At 40.8% G+C, this 17568-nt stretch overlaps 1 pseudogene; it reads left to right on the top strand.

Moving 5' to 3' along the window:
• The first annotated feature begins 497 nt into the window (after positions 1 to 497).
• On the top strand, positions 498 to 2159 carry LOC138992952 (F-box only protein 31 pseudogene; annotated as a pseudogene).
• The last annotated feature ends 15409 nt before the right edge of the window (positions 2160 to 17568 follow it).

The following is a 17568-nucleotide window of genomic DNA, read 5'->3' as shown; positions in this document are numbered from 1 at the left end:
CCCCCTGGTGTCTGTGTCCATTGGTTTGGCTTATATGCATGCATACAAGTCCTTTGATTGATCTCTTCCCCTTACCCCCATCCTCCCCTACTTTCCCTCTGGGGATTGATAGTCTGATCACTGTTTCTCTGTCTTTGGATCTGTCCCTGTTCATCAGTCTATGTTGTTCTCTATATTCCACAAATGAGTGAGATCATGTGGTATTTATCTTTCACTGACTGGCTAATTTCACTTAGCATAATGCTCTCCAGTTCCATCCATGCTGTTGCAAATGGCAAGAGTTCCTTCTTTTTTACCACAGCGTAGTATTCCATTGTGTAGATGTACCACAGTTGTGTGTTGTTTTTTTACTGCATTTCTGTGAAATGTCCTCCCCCGCCCCCCTATAGGCATATCCCTGGAGGCATCTCCCTACAGAAAGCAGATTAGTGACTGCCTTGGGCTAGGGTGGGAGGACAGGGAGGGGCACTGGGAAAGGGAGGCGACTGTTAATGGATATGGGATTAAAGTCCTACAATTGGCTCCTCTCTGAGGGGGCGTGGCTGGACTCTAGGGCGGACCCAGCCAGTTTAAAACCCTGCAGAGGTGCGGCAGTCCACTCTGTAGTGGCTGTTAAGTTTGGAGGCATGGAGGAGTGCGCTTGCCTCTGTGGTGTGGGCTCTTCGCGGGGATGTCGGTGTCGTCAGGAGTGCCAGGGCCCAGCTGAGACGGCAGCGGCCGAGGGCAAGTGGTATCCTCAGAAGCGCCAGGGCCCAGCTGAGAGGGCAGCGGCCGAAGACAAGCCGGCCCTGGCAGAAAAGCACCTCGAGGCTGACGCAGCAGCGCAGTGCTGTGCGGGGAGTGGAGGAATTGCAAGCCCCATGTTGCCCTCGCACTGCTCGCTGCAGGACCTGCCGGTGGAGATACTGGTGGAGATCTTCGCCGTGCTCCCTGGCACCGACCTGCCCAGCCTGGCCCAGGTATGCACCAAATTCCACCACATCCTGCACACCGACAGCATCTGGAGACGGCGCTGCCACAAGGAGTTTGGCGTTCGTGAAAACTTGCAGAACCTGGAGCTGATGGGTATGTCTTATCGAGAAGTCTATGCAAAGCTGTTCCCATACAGAAACATTTTGGGATTGTGGCAGCTAGATACTGAGGGCTATAGAACAATAGTGAATGTAGTGGTGGACGGTTTATGCATTACTGGTTGGAGGTACAAGCCTTCCCTTAACACCCATGTGGATGACCCAATGCAATTCGAGCCCTCATTTAGAATTCGCCTGACGGAGAGGAAACCAGCCACCGTGGAGTGCATGGACGATATCTACTGCTTTTCCAACAGCCACCACATGCAGATTCAGAAGAACAGGTTCAGCATCCAGTGGATCAAGAGAGACCACCGAAAGGATTTAACAACGTGGCTTAGGAAAGAATGGGGGCTGGTGCTGGAGGACAGACAGCGTTATGACTGGCTGACCTACCGCCGCCTCTATCTCCCGCCGAGCCACCTGGACGACCTCATCAGGCCAGGCCTCTTCCACGGCAAATACGATGGCTTCGGCCCTATGATTGCCATGCTCAGCTTCCATGGGAAGTATGCCAGGGTCACGAAGATCACGGGAGACTCCACGGGGACGTTAGAGATCCACCTCATGCGCCGCATCCAGCTGCCAGATGGCGAGATCTTCCACAACTTCAACGAGCTCTCCCGTGTGGTCCAGGAGATTGACGAGCAGGTGATCCGGGAGCAGCAGCAGCAGCAAGAAGAGGGGACTGAGGAAAGCGAGGGCCATGGCTGGCAGAGCCCTGCTCAGCCCAGCATTGGGGAGTCTGGGACTGCAACTTTGGAGGAGCAGACTGTCCCGTTTGTTCTGCCTGTGGGCGTGCGCTCAAGAGACCAGAACTACCCCCAAACCTGCAGGTTGTGTTTCTATGGCGTTTACTTTGGTCCCTTAGCTCCCTTCGGCTACCCCAGGCGCTACCCTGGAGTCTTCATCCTGTTGGATGAGAACCACTTCGAGTTCATTTGGCTGGAGAAGAAATACTTCATCCTGTTCGGCAGAGTCCAGAACACCTTCCAGAATGTGGAGGCACCATCCCCACAGGCCTTCCTGGAGATGCTCTCGAACATTCAGTCCAGACCCCTTGGGAGAAGCAGCTTGCATGCACTTTGAAGTTTTGACCTTCTGACAAGGTTACCCACCTTTGTTTGTTTTTTTAAATCCTCACCCGAGGATATTTTCCCATTGATGTTTAGAGAGAGTGGGGGAGAGAGAGAAAGACAGAAATAATTGATGTGAGAGAAACACATCAGTTGTTTGCCTCCTGCCCAAGCCCGGACCAGGACCAGGCTGGGTAGGGGCCAGTAATTGAGGTAGAAATAAACCTTAGACCAGTGGTCTCAATCTTTCTAATGCCGTGACCCTTTAATACAGTTCCTCATGTTGTGGTAACCCCCAATTTCCTTGTTACAAACTGAACATAATTAAAGAATAGTGATTAATCACACAAAAAAATAAAGACATCTTAATTAATAAAAAATAAAAGAAGAATGGTAACATCTACATCTAATCTAAGTTAAAGGTAACCATCATCCAAAAAACCTTTAAGATATATCAGTAGGATTCTCACATTTAAGTATTCCTTTGTGTAGTAAAACAGTTCATAGATTATGGTGAGACAATCACTCTCACTGTTTTAACAAATCAGTGATTTTGTTTGTAATAGCCTATCTAATAACAGAGTAATATGCAAATTGACCATCACTCCAACACACAAGATGGCCGCCCCCATGTTGTCAAAGGTGGCTGCCCCATATGGACACAAGATGGATGCCACAAGATGGCCAGCAGGGGAAGGCAGTTGTGGGCGATCAGGCCAGTAGGGGAGGGCAGTTGGGGACAATCAGGCCTGCAGGGGAGGGCAGTTAGGGGCAATCGGGCTGGCAGGGGAGCAGTTAGGTGTTGATCAGGCTGGCAGGGGAGTGGTTAGGGGGTGATCAGGCTGGCAAGCAGAAGCAGTTAGTGGAAGTTAGATAGTCAGGCAGGCGAGCGGTTGGGAGCCAGCAGTCCTGGATTGTGAGAGGGATGTCCAAGATTGGAGAGGGTTCAGGCTGGGCTGAGGGACAACCCCCCAACCCCTCTGCATTATTTTCATGCACCGAGCCTCTAGTATAATAATAAATAACACACTTATGGATTTGTTAGGTGCCAAGTTGGGGACCGGAATGGGAGAACCTAATGTATCACTTCAGTCACATGTTCATCTCTCTTCTTCTAATCCCAGTAATGTTTTTACACTGAAACATACTTAATCTAGGTGACCTCATCCTTAACCCTTTTTCTGCTAAAAACTGACTTGTCAGTTGACCTTCCTTATCTTTCTCCCATCCAGAGCTTCTTGACTGCCTAACATTTGTGTAGCCCTATGATAGGTACATGGAATGGTGTGCCCAATGTTTGTGATAGACAATAAACACTGAAGGAATTTAGATGAGGTAGAGATTTCTGTGGGCTGGAGGGGTTAGGAAGGCCTCATGGAGGTGGTGGGAATTGAACTGCTTCCTGAGGCATAAGAATATACTGGAGTTGGTTGCAAAAGGTCCTGCTTAATTAGAAGTAAAAAAGAGTCAGAGGTTAGAAGAGTGCTCTCCAAAGGGTTTTCAAACCTGTGCAGTAAAACTCAGGTTATTTACAGGTACTTCAGATGTTCTAAATGGAACTTTATATGAAAATGTATTTTAATCATTTAAAAAAAAGTAACAAAGTATACACTCAAATTTTGTATTTGCCACATTATAATATATTACTTATCACTGTTGTGACATCAGTTTATTTATTTCACTCTGACCTGGAATAAAATTTCTGCTGCCATTTTGTCTGTATTCAGAAAGCAATGTGAGATTGCTAAGAGAGCTAATATAAAACTTATGCCTTTTTCAGCTTCTTATCAGTGTGAATCAGGATTTTTTTTCTCAATAAAGTGCAATAAATAAATTTGCATGCTGCATTTGAGAGCTTATGCATGTATATTACATGCTTATTTGATAAGACCACAACTGTTATTTGACTTCTCCAATTTAAAGTTTTTATAAATTCTATGATTGATCTACTTAGAACTTTTAGCTATTTTATAAAGTGTCTTTTGGGAAGGCTCATCTATGAAAAAGCAAAATAAAATTCTGCTGCTAAAAAATGTTGAAAGCCATAGCCTAAGGTCATCTAGTCTCTACTCAGTCTTAAAAAGAATAGGGTCAGGTATATGGAATATTTTGTGTTTATTTGCAAAAAACGTTTGCACAGTAAAATGACATGTTGATAGCTGGGAAGAAACGGGGAGAAAATAGAGCCACAGAGAGTATGTCGAAGACAACTGCTGCCTGACATGTTGAAGGGCAGAGAGTCTGGAGAAGAATGATGGTGATAACAACAAAGGAGAGGAAGTATTGTTACAAAATTACTGGAAATTAATGTTGTTGACAGGATATTGAGAGATTGAAGAAGAAAGGATAGGAAGCAAGAGATGCCCAAATTTTGGAACAGAGTTTTAGAGATAAAGGAATAAAGATTGAAGAGATGATGATGGCTTTAATTTTATACATGTTTCATTTTATTACTAAAAGTTATGTCCTTAGGGGACTTATCCAAATAGAGCAATCCAGGCCTCATGATCAACAGTGTTATTAGGAAAAATGAGCAATGGAAGTTTGTAGATTCAAGGCTCCATTTTGGAGAGTGATTTCCGGTTTCTTGTGGTTAAACCTAGAGAGTTTAACCACCATGTTCAAAATCACACAGCAAGTAAATAGGTGGAGGCAGGATTTGAGTTCACTTCTGACCCCAAGGTGACCTCAAAGTCCATAACTTCAACCCTTCTGCTGATTTGTTCCTGACATTCTGGAAAAATATCCAGGTAGATCCAAGTACTCTGATTATTTATTGTTCAAATCTTTGCCTGTATTCCTCTTAATTTCACATTTCAGGATAAAATGAGTAACAAAATGTCTAAAGTGTACACACTTTACAACATGGACAAAGGAATGAAGATTCTTTTTTTTATTTATTTATTTATTTATTTATTTTTATTTTTTTTTAAATCTTTATTGTTCAGATTATTACATTTGTTCCTCTTTTTTCCCCCCATAATTCCCCTCCTTCCAGCTCCCACCCCACCCTCCACCCTCACTCCCCACCCGCTGAGTTCATCCATAGGTGCATGATTTTTGTCCAGTCACTTCCCGCATCTCCCACACCCCTTTTCCCCTAAGAATAGTCAGTCCATTCCCTTTCTATGTCCCTGATTCATTATAATCACCAGTTCATTCTGTACATCAGGTTATTTATTCACTTGATTCTTAGATTCATTTGTTGATAGATGCATATTTGTTGTTCCTAATTTGTATCTTTACCTTTTTCTTCTTCTTCCTCTTCTTAAAGGATACCTTTCAGCATTTCATATAATACTGGTTTGGCGGTGATGAACTCCTTTAGTTTTTCCTTATCTGTGAAGCTCTTTATCTGACCTTCAATTCTGAATGATAGCTTTGCTGGATAAAGTAATCTTGGTTGTAGGTTCTTGGTATTCAGCACTTTGAATATTTCTTGCCATTCCCTTCTGGCCTGCAAAGTTTCTGTTGAGAAATCAGCTGACAGTCGTATGGGTATTCCCTTGTAGGTAATTGAGCCTCTTTCTCTTGCTGCTTTTAAGATTTTCTCTTTGTCTTTTGCTCTTGGCATTTTAATGATGATGTGTCTTGGTGTGGTCCTCTTTGGATTCCTTTTGTTTGGGGTTCTCTGTGCTTCTTGGACCTGTAAGTCCATTTCTTTCTCCAGGTGGGGGAAGTTTTCTGCCATTATTTCTTGAAATAGGTTTTCAATATCTTGCTGTCTCTCATCTTCTGGCACTCCAATAATTCTGATATTAGACCGCTTAAAGCTGTCCCAGAGGCTCCTTACACTATCTTCACACTTTCGGATTCTTTTTTCATTTTGCTTTTCCAATTGGGTGTTTTTTGTCGAATCTTTGGTTTGATTCTTGTGCTCCTCTGGTCTGCTATTGGGTATAATATTCTTTATTTCAGTCCGTGTATGCTTACTTTCTAATTTCTTTATCGTAGCATCGAGGGTCTCATTAGTTTTCGTGAGGCTCTGCACAAGTTTATGGCAAGCCCTCAAAATTGCGATTCTTAGCTCCATATCTTCCATTTCTGTCATGTTTTTTTGTCTCCGCATCTTTTATGCTTTCTTGGTGCACCCCCTTGTGGTCTCTGTGCGCAGTCTTGTTCTATCCAAGCCTTAATTGTTGTAGTTAACACTAGAGGGATTTGACCACCAGGCCGACTGGCTGTAGGAATCAGCTGTGGAAAACGTCTGTCTTCTGGGGAGGCGCTAATCCAGCCTTTGCCTGAGGCGGTCGGCAAATGGTTGTGCGCAGGGCCTGGGCGGGGCGGGCTCAACAGGGCGGGGGGAGGGAGCAGCTATGGCCGCTCTCAGTCCGTCCCCAGGGGCTCTGCCTCTCTGTCCCAACAACCGCTGCAAACCTCGGAGGGGCCGTAGCCAGACAGTCCCGCTTCTCCCGTTTGAGTCTGGGTCCCTAGAGACTCGCCCGGATCTGTAGCCCAGAGTCTGAGACTCGCTCCTGATTGAAAACAACAATCGCGCCCTCAGCCGCCAGCCCGCTTTGCGCGCGCACCCTCACCACCGCACCGCCGTACCTTTAAATTTTCCACACTGCGCCTCCGCTGAGCGTCGGAATGCTGTTGTTTTTGCTTCTAGTTGAAGAGACTCTCCTCAGCCAGCCTTCCCGTGGTTCTGGTTGATGTCCGCTCCGACTTTTAGTTGTATTTTTGAATTGGTTGTCCACGGCGGCAGTCTCCGGTGTTTACCTATGCCGCCATCTTCCCGGTCTCAGGGATGAAGATTCTTAAGAGATGAAAATCGCCCGGCCAGTGTGGCTCTGTGGTTGAGCCTCAACCTACAAACCAGGAAGTAACAGTTTGATTCCCTGTCAGGGCACATGCCCGGGTGGGCTCGATCCCCAGTGTGGGCAGCCAGTCAATGATTCTCTCTCATTTTTGTTTCTATCTCTCTCTCCCTCTACCTTCCTCTCTGAAATCAATAAAAATGTGTGTGTGTTTTTTTTAAAAAGAGATGTAAAATCATAATGCCTAGGTAGGTTTTAAGAAACTGACTACTGTTGACCTCTGCTTTTAGCCTGAATATCCAAAGATCTCCCTCCAATTTCTTTTGTGTATTGCTTTTTTTTTTAAAGCATTGAAAATACCATGGCTTTTGCTCTAGATAATTAGAGCCCAACACTAGATTTCTAGGAGAGATGCTGAAAGGTGGATTGGGATGTGCATGACAATAGAAATGTTTGCCACATGCTTTACACAACATAATTCATTCAGAGCCTCATGGAAACATAGCATTCATAGGAAAAAAACCTTAAATATAGGGAAGGTACATACAAAAAGCTAAACATAGCTAATATTTATTAAGCACTTACAATGTGCCAGGCATCATGGTAAGCCTTTTATAAAAATAGTTTTTATGGGCGAATTTTTATCCATTTTATAGGTGGGAAAATGGAACCTAGAGAGTTTAACCACCATGTTCAAAATCACACAGCAAGTAAATAGGTGGAGGCAGGATTTGAGTTCACTTCTGACCCCAAGGTGACCTCAAAGTCCATAACTTCAACCCTTCTGCTGAAAAACCTCTAGAAGGAAATAGAAAAGCACACACCAGCATGTGTTGACAGACCATTTGAAGGGCCATAGGACTGAAATTGTTGTTACACAATTTCACCCAGCCACGAGAACGAGACTCTGGCTTACCTGAAAAGGTTACATCTGCAAGATGTAAAAACTTCTTTCTTGGATTAGCTTGCCTTTTCACTATGGTGAGCTCAAAAGTAATAGCTTTTCCAGTCACGACACTTGTAATTTGGCTGGAGGATGTGAACGGCCCTTCCTGGACTACAAGCTCGACAGCTGTTTCCATTTACACAGTAGGTGAAAATTTATATTTAAAAAATAGTGGCTCATAAAGAAAGAATATGGAACAATGACAACTGCAAAAAAGGGGAATAATTATACTCATGAAAAATGAACTGGTGAGTGATACATTAATTTTTTAAGCAAGATGTGTTGTGGCATTAAAAAAATGGTGTCTTTAATTAATTCTGTGTAACGTTCAAAGAATAAGGTCATCCATACCAAAAATTGTTGAATAAAGCAAAAATCTAAGAAAGATATACTCTCTGATGTCACTAATAACAAAGAAGGGTTATTTTCTGGTCAATACTACACCATTATTTTTTAGTTAGAGGTATTACAATTGAAAATAGTGGTTATAATAACCTAATGAGACTATCACATAAAATATACCTTGTTTGACATAAACGATGTAATCATAAACCAGAGTTATTTCTAGAGAACAAAAGTAATTACTTCAATAAGAAAAATATAAGCTAGATCTCAGAGAATACTCATGTATACCCATTTTTCACCTATAAACAGACTATCGTGTAATTTGCTTTAGGGTTTACAAAGGACTTTCACGTACATTCTGGATGGAACAAACATCCCATTTGGCAGATGAGAAAATTATGGTGCTCAAGAACAGAGCTAGTAAATAAGATATGAACCCAGGTTATCAACCTGGATTCTCTGCCACCAATTCCTGTACCCTCTCCATTTCTTTCCAGAAATGGTTGGGATCCTCTTCAACAAATTGTATGCATAGGAACATTGTCTAAGTTGTAGATGGGGATAGAGTTGAGGGTGGGCAAGAGGTAAACTCACTGCATGCTCTCATTTGGAGTTGATTAAGGAACGATGATGACATAAGGATTATGGATGCCCAGGGACAGCTAAAAGTTTCATGTCCCTATGAACTGATAGTTGTAAAATAATTTTTAACTCCTATTTAGAGGAGAGGTAGAATAGAGGGGACCTCTGGTGGCTTCTCCAGCTGTTATAGCCTTGCTCTTTCCTGTACTTCATGGCCTTGGAAGGAGCAGGGCCTCTCTGGTGTTCTGAGGACAAGCATGACTTTTGGAGGATTTTACCCTCAGCATTCCTTTTAAGCACATAAAATATCTTCTTTGAGATGAATTATGGTAAATTCATTATCTCTTTCCCCCCTTATATCTCTGAAGATGTCTTTATACCCCAGTAATAATCTAATAGAATATATTATAGATTGTTACGCAGACAATTGCTCCACTAGTCCACTCTAGTCAAGCATTAGATTTAATTGAGAATTTTTACATTTTATGTTGTTCTCCAAATACAAATTATCAGCCAAGAATTATTTATTTATGCTTATTATGGGCATAATACTTGTCCTGGAATACATAAAACATCCTTGTTTTCAAGGAGTTTATAACTCAGGAAAGATAAGACTAATACGTATATATAAAACTATCAGGTGATATTTAAGTAGTAAATTAGTATGACTGAGTTCAATGTCACTGGAGTCTAGAGAAGGAGATTGTACTTAAACTAGGCTTCAAAACATGGCTAGAATCCTGTGTGGCAGAATGGGGGTAAGAGGGAGGAGGAACAACATTGTTGTAAAGGTAATATGAGTAAAATCCTATAAATTGGAATAAATAATGTACATGAAAGGGACAGTGAAGAGCTAGCTAGGAAGATGATATTGAGGGAGAGGAGAAAAAGAAGAAGCAACTAGGCAACAATCAAACCTGTAACCCAAGGTGGAATATTTGTTTGATAAAAAAGAGATCCATCGTGGATGACTTAATAGGCAAGTGGAACTTGGGGAATGGAGGTGGTAGTGACTTGGGGTAGATGCTGGAATTTGGAGGGATGTGCCATCCTGGGGCTGGAGAAAACCAGTGAGGAGCCTGCCACAGGAATCCAGGCATAAGATCTAGTAAAGCTAGTGATGGGAAGAGGAGGGAAAACAAATGCAAATCTAATGGATTTGTCAAATAGGTAAACATGAAAAGAGTTCAGGATAGAGAAAAAGAGAGAGAGAGAGAGAGAGAGAGAGAGAGAGAGAGAGAGAGAGAGAGAAATATTAGAGAAAAAATAGTAGGAATTGAAGTGCCATGGCTTATGGAGGATTGAGTCTTAATTGGTGTTAAAAAACAACTTCATGTCAAGTTTTAGAAAGCATGTAGTATTGATTAATTCAAGGTCCAGTGCAAATGCCTTCTTCTTTAAAAAGCCTTTCTAACCTTTTTTACATTAATCAAGTTTTCAACAAAATGATTGATTAAAAAACCCTTCTTCTTCTGAGCTCTCATTGCTCTTATAATATGATTCTATTATAAAATAAAAGATCAAGAGTCATGTCTTATTCTTTTATGATGTCCAGTGCTTATCATGGAAACCTGGTACATTTAGACAGTTCAATAAAGGCTTGTGAATGAGTGAATGAATGAATGAATGAATGAGGTAAGAAAGTATGGTGTTCAGATTATAGGTGAAGGGATCTATCACTAACATGGACAGGACTAAAGATATGTTGCTAAAAGAAATAGGATGTCATTTTTTAATTAAAATTCTTCCTGAGACAATATTATCTAACATTTAATAACATTTTTGGAAAATGGTATTTCAGCCTCTGTTTAAATACCTTTAATGAAGAGGCAGCTTACTAAATTTTTGGGCAGGTTAATGGTTACAAACTTTTCCTGTGATGAGTCCAAGGACTCCTTATCTTAACTTTACTCATTGCTATTAGAAATGTCCAATAACAAATCAATTCCTCCCTTTACTTATGTAAGCACTAGAGGCCCAGTGCATGAAATTTGTGCACGGGTAGGGTCCCTAGGCCTGGCCAGTGATCAGGGCTGATCTGTGGGGCAACCAGCGGGGCGATTCGGGGGCTCCCGCTGGCACTTGCGTTTGCTGGCTTGGGGCCTGCAGGCTGGGGGCAACTTCTGCATTGAGTGTCTGCCCCCTGGTGGTCAGTGTGTGTCATAGTGACTGGTCATTACACAAGCCATTCCACCATTCAGTCTATTTGCGTATTAGGCTTTTATTATATAGGATAGCTATCATGAACTCTCAATACATTTTTTTTTTTACATGTAATATTCTTCATTCTTGCACCACTTCTTTATGTTTACTGGTTTTGAGATTCCATTCACCCTGATGGCTCCCCTCTAGGTGGATTCTGGTTAATGATGACTCCTTTTAATGGTGGCAATGTTAGACATATTACTCCTGGTCTGGTTTGGACTATAAATAGTTTATAGAACTATAAATTTCTTTTTATGAGCACAGTCTTTTCCTTAATGCATCCTTATGCTTTATTAACATTTTAAAACTCATATTGAGCTTGTTGTCAATTAAACTCTGACTCTTTTTTGCATGTGCTGAGATTTGTGCACTGGTTTTTTACTATTATATTTCATTTTGTCATATTCTATCCATCATTCTAGCCAAGTAGTGATCTTGAATCTTAAGCTTTTCATTCAACATCCAACGTATTCTCCATACCTTCTAGGTTGAAGTTTTTGAAAACATGTGCATAGCATATACAACCTCATACAAATGAAAATATTAAATATGGCAACATCAAGATTCATGTTTGCTTTGTTTACTATTGCACTTATGACATCTAGCACAATGTCCAGAACATATTGGATAGTTTTAGTGAATAAACAAATGGATACCTGAATAAATAAAAGAGTTCTTCTAGGTTAAGTAGAGTCAACTAATCAACACTTTTAAAGTACTATTATTTTACCAGGTATAAATTATGTGTGCAATTAATAGCCAATATTCCTTCATATTTCTTCCAGAGATAACCTGAAATACTTTGTCAAATGCACTAGTTTAACCCAAATAATCTTTTTTTGTAGTAGACATTTAAAAAAACACTGGTTACAAAAAATAGTCAAAAAAAGAAGGGGTGAAGGATCTCTAAGTGTTTGGGAAAGAGTCTTTATTAAATTCCTCTAGAGATCCAATACACATTACCTGATTTAAGACTCCAAGAAAATCTAAAAAAATGTATCAGTTAAACTAAATCAGTTAAAGTAAAAAACTTTCCAGATTTATTTATTATGGAACCTTTAAAATTTTTTTACAGTAGTTATTAATATCTTATAGAAGTAGTGTACAGGTTTTAGAAAATGCTAATATACAAACCTCAATAAAAATGAAAATGAAATTTATCTGGAATGGTTTGTTATTATTAAGCCCATGTTGACTTTCAACAATCACTCATTCACTCTTCATGTGCTCACAAACTGGTGTCTCACAAAACAGGGTAAGATGTTTAAAAATTTGGCTGAATTTGACATCAAGCTCTTAGATTTATAGCAGAGTTTCTGCTCTGGTTATGCATCAGAATTACCTGTTAAGATTTTAAAGAAACCTAGATGCCTGCCATTCAGCCTTGGAGTTCATGATTCCCTAGATCAACGGTTCTCAACCTGTGGGTCATGACCCCTTTGGGAATCGAACGACCCTTTCACAGGGGTCACCTAAGACCATCGGAAAACACATATATAATTACATATTGTTTTTGTGATTAATCACTATGCTTTAATTATGTTCAATTTGTAACAATGAAATTGGGGGTCACCACAACATGAGGAACTGTATTAAAGGGTCGAGGCATTAGGAAGGTTGAGAACCACTGCGAGATGGCAGGAGCCAGAGATACACAGAGTTGTTAGTTCCTGGGGCATCCACTGTTCTTTCCTTGTTGAATGCTGAGCTATTACACTTTCCCCATCATCCAGCACTACTCCTATTTTCTACAGAGTTCCTCAGAGCCTTCTAACAAAGGAGCCTCCAAACACATTCAAAACTAGGCTTTCTATAGTTCTTCCCATTTGTCTTGGTCTTCAATTCTCTCATCCCAATATTTGCTTTGTCCTTTCAATCAATCCTTCTCCTTGACATAGAAGATAAAAGCAAAATAAAAATTGAGCAGCTTTGCTTTCTCTTTGTCATCTGTCAATATTATTACATTGATCCCCAGAATCATATCTATGCCTTCCCAAGCTAAAATATCCTCTTTGTTTTCTGTGACATATTTTGCAAGCTATAGTACATTCTAGGTATTTAGCCTTCTTAAATTATTATTCACTCTTCTCAGATATCCCCATGTGCCCATTATTCCCTCATTTTATACAGGTACACAGATGCAGCAGTCTTGGAAATGAAATTTTATATTGATATCATGAAAGAAGCATTACAATATTTTATGTTCCTTGTTATCACTACCAGAAAGCATTATCAAGAACTCCTTGTTTGCTTATTTATCTATCACTGCAGCATTATGTTTTATATCCTCTACTGGACAAACATGAGAAAGAAAAACTGAAAAAGGAGATTGAATCACAGAGACGGTGGCCAATTTACAGCTTAGGAAAAACAAGTTGCTTTAAAATCACTGTTATTGGCAACCAAATAAATTCGTAGTAAAATCATTTATATGGTTGTTTTCCATCTCATTCAAACACACCCCACATTGCCTTCAATTAAGGTCAAGAGTTATTAACATGTATCACAAGAACTTTCAGGTTCTGTCCCCTGCTTCCTACATACTCTGTTCATTTTCTATTTCTTTCTCTCTCCACCCATTCCCCTTCACAAACTTTCACCAGGTGCCTGAATAATTCTTTCTTGTCCTTCAAGTGTCATTTCAGACATCATTTCCTATGTGAAGCCCACCCTGACACCAAAGCTGGGTGTCTCTCCCTCACGTTCCCATGGCAGTGGATGCATCCTTGTCCCTCTCATTAACAATCTGTGTATCTGCCTTTCTATCTCACTGGCACATTAAGGCTTGTGTTTCGTTCATTGTTGCATCCCCAGCACCCAGGACAGCGCCCGATACTGTATTTGGTAAATACATGTTGTCTGAAGCAAAGAAGAAAAGATGGCACTTCTCTCTATATCTTGATCTTCCTGATAAAATGTGGATTTGGGTATATCAGCAGCTTGGAGGCAGGAAATCTGCTGGGGAAAACAACAGTCTCTTTAAGCATCCTCAGCAAAAATGCAAACGGATGTTCTTAGCTCTCTAGCTTCAGATAATATGAGAGACAGGAAGTATATTGTGTGTTTTTTCAATTCCCAGCTGGAGCTGGCAGTGCAAAGACTTTCAGAAAATAATTTTGCTATTTGTAAACTGAAGGAATGTGAGGTGGAAGCAAATGAGGGAGAATAAGTAGGGAACTGTGCAGTGGGGGTTTTTAGAGTCACTTTTGTAGAGATAACTGCACTGTAAAAAAGGATGATGATACATGAGGGATAAAACTACTAATTTTTTTTTCTCACAAGATAATTCAGATCCAGGGCTGTTTCATACATTAAACTGTGAAACATGCTCATCACAGCTTTTTGAATTTTTTTGTTTAGTTTATGTGAGGCTTCCTTCTGGCTTATTCATGAACTCATGTGGTGTAGATACCCTTCAGGAGGGAACCGTGGCTCGATTTTACCACTAGAAAGAAACTGAGTTCAGATATAGTTTGGAATAAGAATTCACAGTACTTTCCAAAATATACACATTCAATAACACATTTATTATTAGTACTTATGTGAAAACATGAAATCTTGAGGATTATTATTTAAGAAATACAAATTTACCCTCCATTTAGGTTACCACACATCTGAGGACCCTGAGTATTTTTGAGATTTGTCTTAAGCCTGATCCATTGTAAGTTCTAATAATAAATATGAACAACCTATTTCATTGGGGTCCCCTGCAGTGAGCGAGCCATTCTAGTCAGGAGCTCCCACTGCCATCTGTAACCCAGGAATCGGGGCTCAGAGTCTCCAGGACCTGGGACCTGCCCCACCCCCTTTGTAGCCCCAGCTCCCAGCCCAGAGACTAGTATACAGAAGGAGCTCAGTACGTGTTTATTGGCTTAATGAGTGAAGTCTTGACGTGTTCAGTGTTTGTGCATCTAAGTGGGTTCTTGCTGGGGTTATTGTGGCACCTCACCTCTAGGGTTCGGCTTGACCTCCACCCCAGGAGAAAACACAGGTTATATTTCTAACCTATAGTTATGTCCCAGGATTTTTTTCAGTCTCTGGTTTCTCCTGGAGGTCCTGTGCCCTTCCTGTGATCACCGGGTTCAACCTGCTTCTAGAGATCCAGTCTGTTTAGGAAGTAAGAGAGCAAATTCCAAAAGGTTCTCTGGCAATGGCCCAACACTCAATTACCCTTCCTGGAGCCCCAGTTCTCTCACCTGTGGCTACTCCATGCTTGCTTTGCTGGTTTGGCTCCTCTCTCATGCCTTCAACACAGGTTCTGTTTCCTCTGTACTCCTCTTACCCTTTTCCTTTAACTTAGGATAGGCTCCTGACTTTGTTTCCTCCCCTTTAACCTCGGATGTGGCATCTCCGTGCCTCTATTGTCCTCTCCCATTTTAGTATCTTCTTTCTTGGACTCCATATCTTCCCTTCTGTTTCATCCACCAGCTCCTTCAACACTCTCTTCTTACTATCATACAACTCCCTTTAAGGTCAGCCAATAGTTGCCAGTGCCTTCCAATAAAGCATATGGAATTTGTGTTGTAGCCTCTTTAAAAGTTTTACAATATACATTTGCCTTTTAAAATCAACATCCATCTTTTTCATATACCTGCAAAGAATACTTTACAAATCCTTATTTATGTTTGATCACATATGGTTGTGGTGGCTGTTCTAGCCTAAGCTAATTCCTCCTAATGCATCATCATTATTTTGGAAAGGGAGCATTTTATTACATTTTCTTTGAAAAAGGTCACAATAAGACAATAAGAGGAATCTCTTTGAAGTGGGTAATCCAGGTTTTTTTTTTTTTTTTTAATAGTTATACAGGTAATGGAACAGTGCCTGAGTCCCAATGCAATTTTCTCAGATTTAATTAATATTCTAAATTAGTGCCTGGAATGCTTTCTGTGTGGGTTGAAGAGACCATTGGAATCATGGTCAGTACAAGGACCTATGGCTGTGTAAGACACAGGGAGTTTATTGCTGCCGTGTGTCTGAGGTGGATGCTTTCGGAAGCAGGATTTCTGGCCAAAAGCTACATCACAGAGTCTGGCGGATGTGCTTCCTTTATTTTTTCCTCTTGATTCTTCAGTCCAAATGAATCCAAATTAATTGCGCTTTTATTGATTTTGTTCATTTGGCTTAGTAGGGCCATCAGAAGGGGATCGTTTTTATTTTTATCTTCATTGTGAGATGTGTCTCAAGGCCACTTGTGAAATAAAAGGCACCGGATCAGTGGTGTTCATGATCTCATTCTAGAGTCTTGAGTGGTAAACAGGGATTTGAGAAAGCTGCCGGCGGGAAGAGTCGGGCTCACACGCTGCTTTCCCCTTTCAAACGGACACACATCGACAGAGTGCTGGTTTGCCTCTGGTTTATTTCCTCTTAAAGCATGTATGTCTAGATTTAGTGTCTTGAAATTGCTTGGGTCTATTCAAACTTTCTTGGATTTTTCTCCATTTTATTCCTTTTATTAAAATCTAGTAAGAAAAAATAAATGATAACAAGTGAAGATTTAAAAACATGATAAAAAGAGAGTTAATAAATATTAGACAAAGTATTGATATTAAAAGTAGATAAAAGCAGAGAAAGAGACTGGAGAGTGCCTCTAGCACTCTAAAGAAGGTAGGCTGAAGATCAGGTTGGTGAGTGAATGGAGAGAGAAAGCAGATTGAGGTGTGGTAAGTGGGAGACCACAGACATCAGAGAAAGTGCACCTTGCTACTCTAAAGGATGAAAAGAAAAGGATGCTTGCTTAGGCTAAGAAGAACATGCTTGAGGAGAGAGGGAGAGAGAGAGAGAGAGAGAGAGAGAGAGAGAGAGAGAGAGAGAGAGAGAAGAGAATGATATTAGGGTGTCAATACAGTCATCTCCGCTTGTCCAAAGGGGTACATTCCATGATCCCCAATGGGTACTTAAAACTGCAGATAGAACTGAACCCTATATATACGATGTTTTTTCTTATATATACACACACCTGTGATCAAGTTTAACTAATAAATCAGGCCCAGTAAGAGATTAACAACAGTAACTAAGAATGAAATGGAACAATTATAATAATGTATTATAATAAAAGTTATGTGAATGTGGTTTTTCACAAAATATCTTATTGTACTGTATATACAGTGAGCATATACTGGACAAGGGAATGGCTCATGTCCTGGGTGGGATTCAGGGTGAAGAAACAAGATTTCATCACATTACTCAGAATGGTGCACAATTGTTTATTTCTGGAATTTTTCATTTCATATTTTCAGACCACAGTTGGCTTTAGGTAACTGAAACCACAGAAAGTAAAAACCGTGGATAGAGGTGGGGGTATAGTACACAGAAAAAACCACAATGGAAATAAGAGTATTTTTCTCTCTTCATTTTTGTTTTAAGTCCATCAAGTAGGAATTGACACTTATAGGAAAGATAGAAGGTGGAGAATAATGGGAAGACCAGCGAAGGTATTTAAGATAGTGTCATCTAACTCTGTGGTAATCTAGTTAGCATCTCAGTTGTTAGGAGGTTTGCCTGAGGTTGGCATCCTCGGACACAGATCCTGGCTGAGGATTTCTCCGTGAATATTAGGAAGTGTTCCTGGGGCAACTAATAGG

Source organism: Myotis yumanensis, unplaced genomic scaffold (genome assembly GCF_028538775.1).
Source record: "Myotis yumanensis isolate MYYU_CA2020_CCGP unplaced genomic scaffold, mMyoYum1.0.hap1 SCAF_1, whole genome shotgun sequence".
NCBI lineage: Eukaryota > Metazoa > Chordata > Mammalia > Chiroptera > Vespertilionidae > Myotis > Myotis yumanensis.
This window is presented reverse-complemented; position numbering and strand designations above follow the sequence as displayed.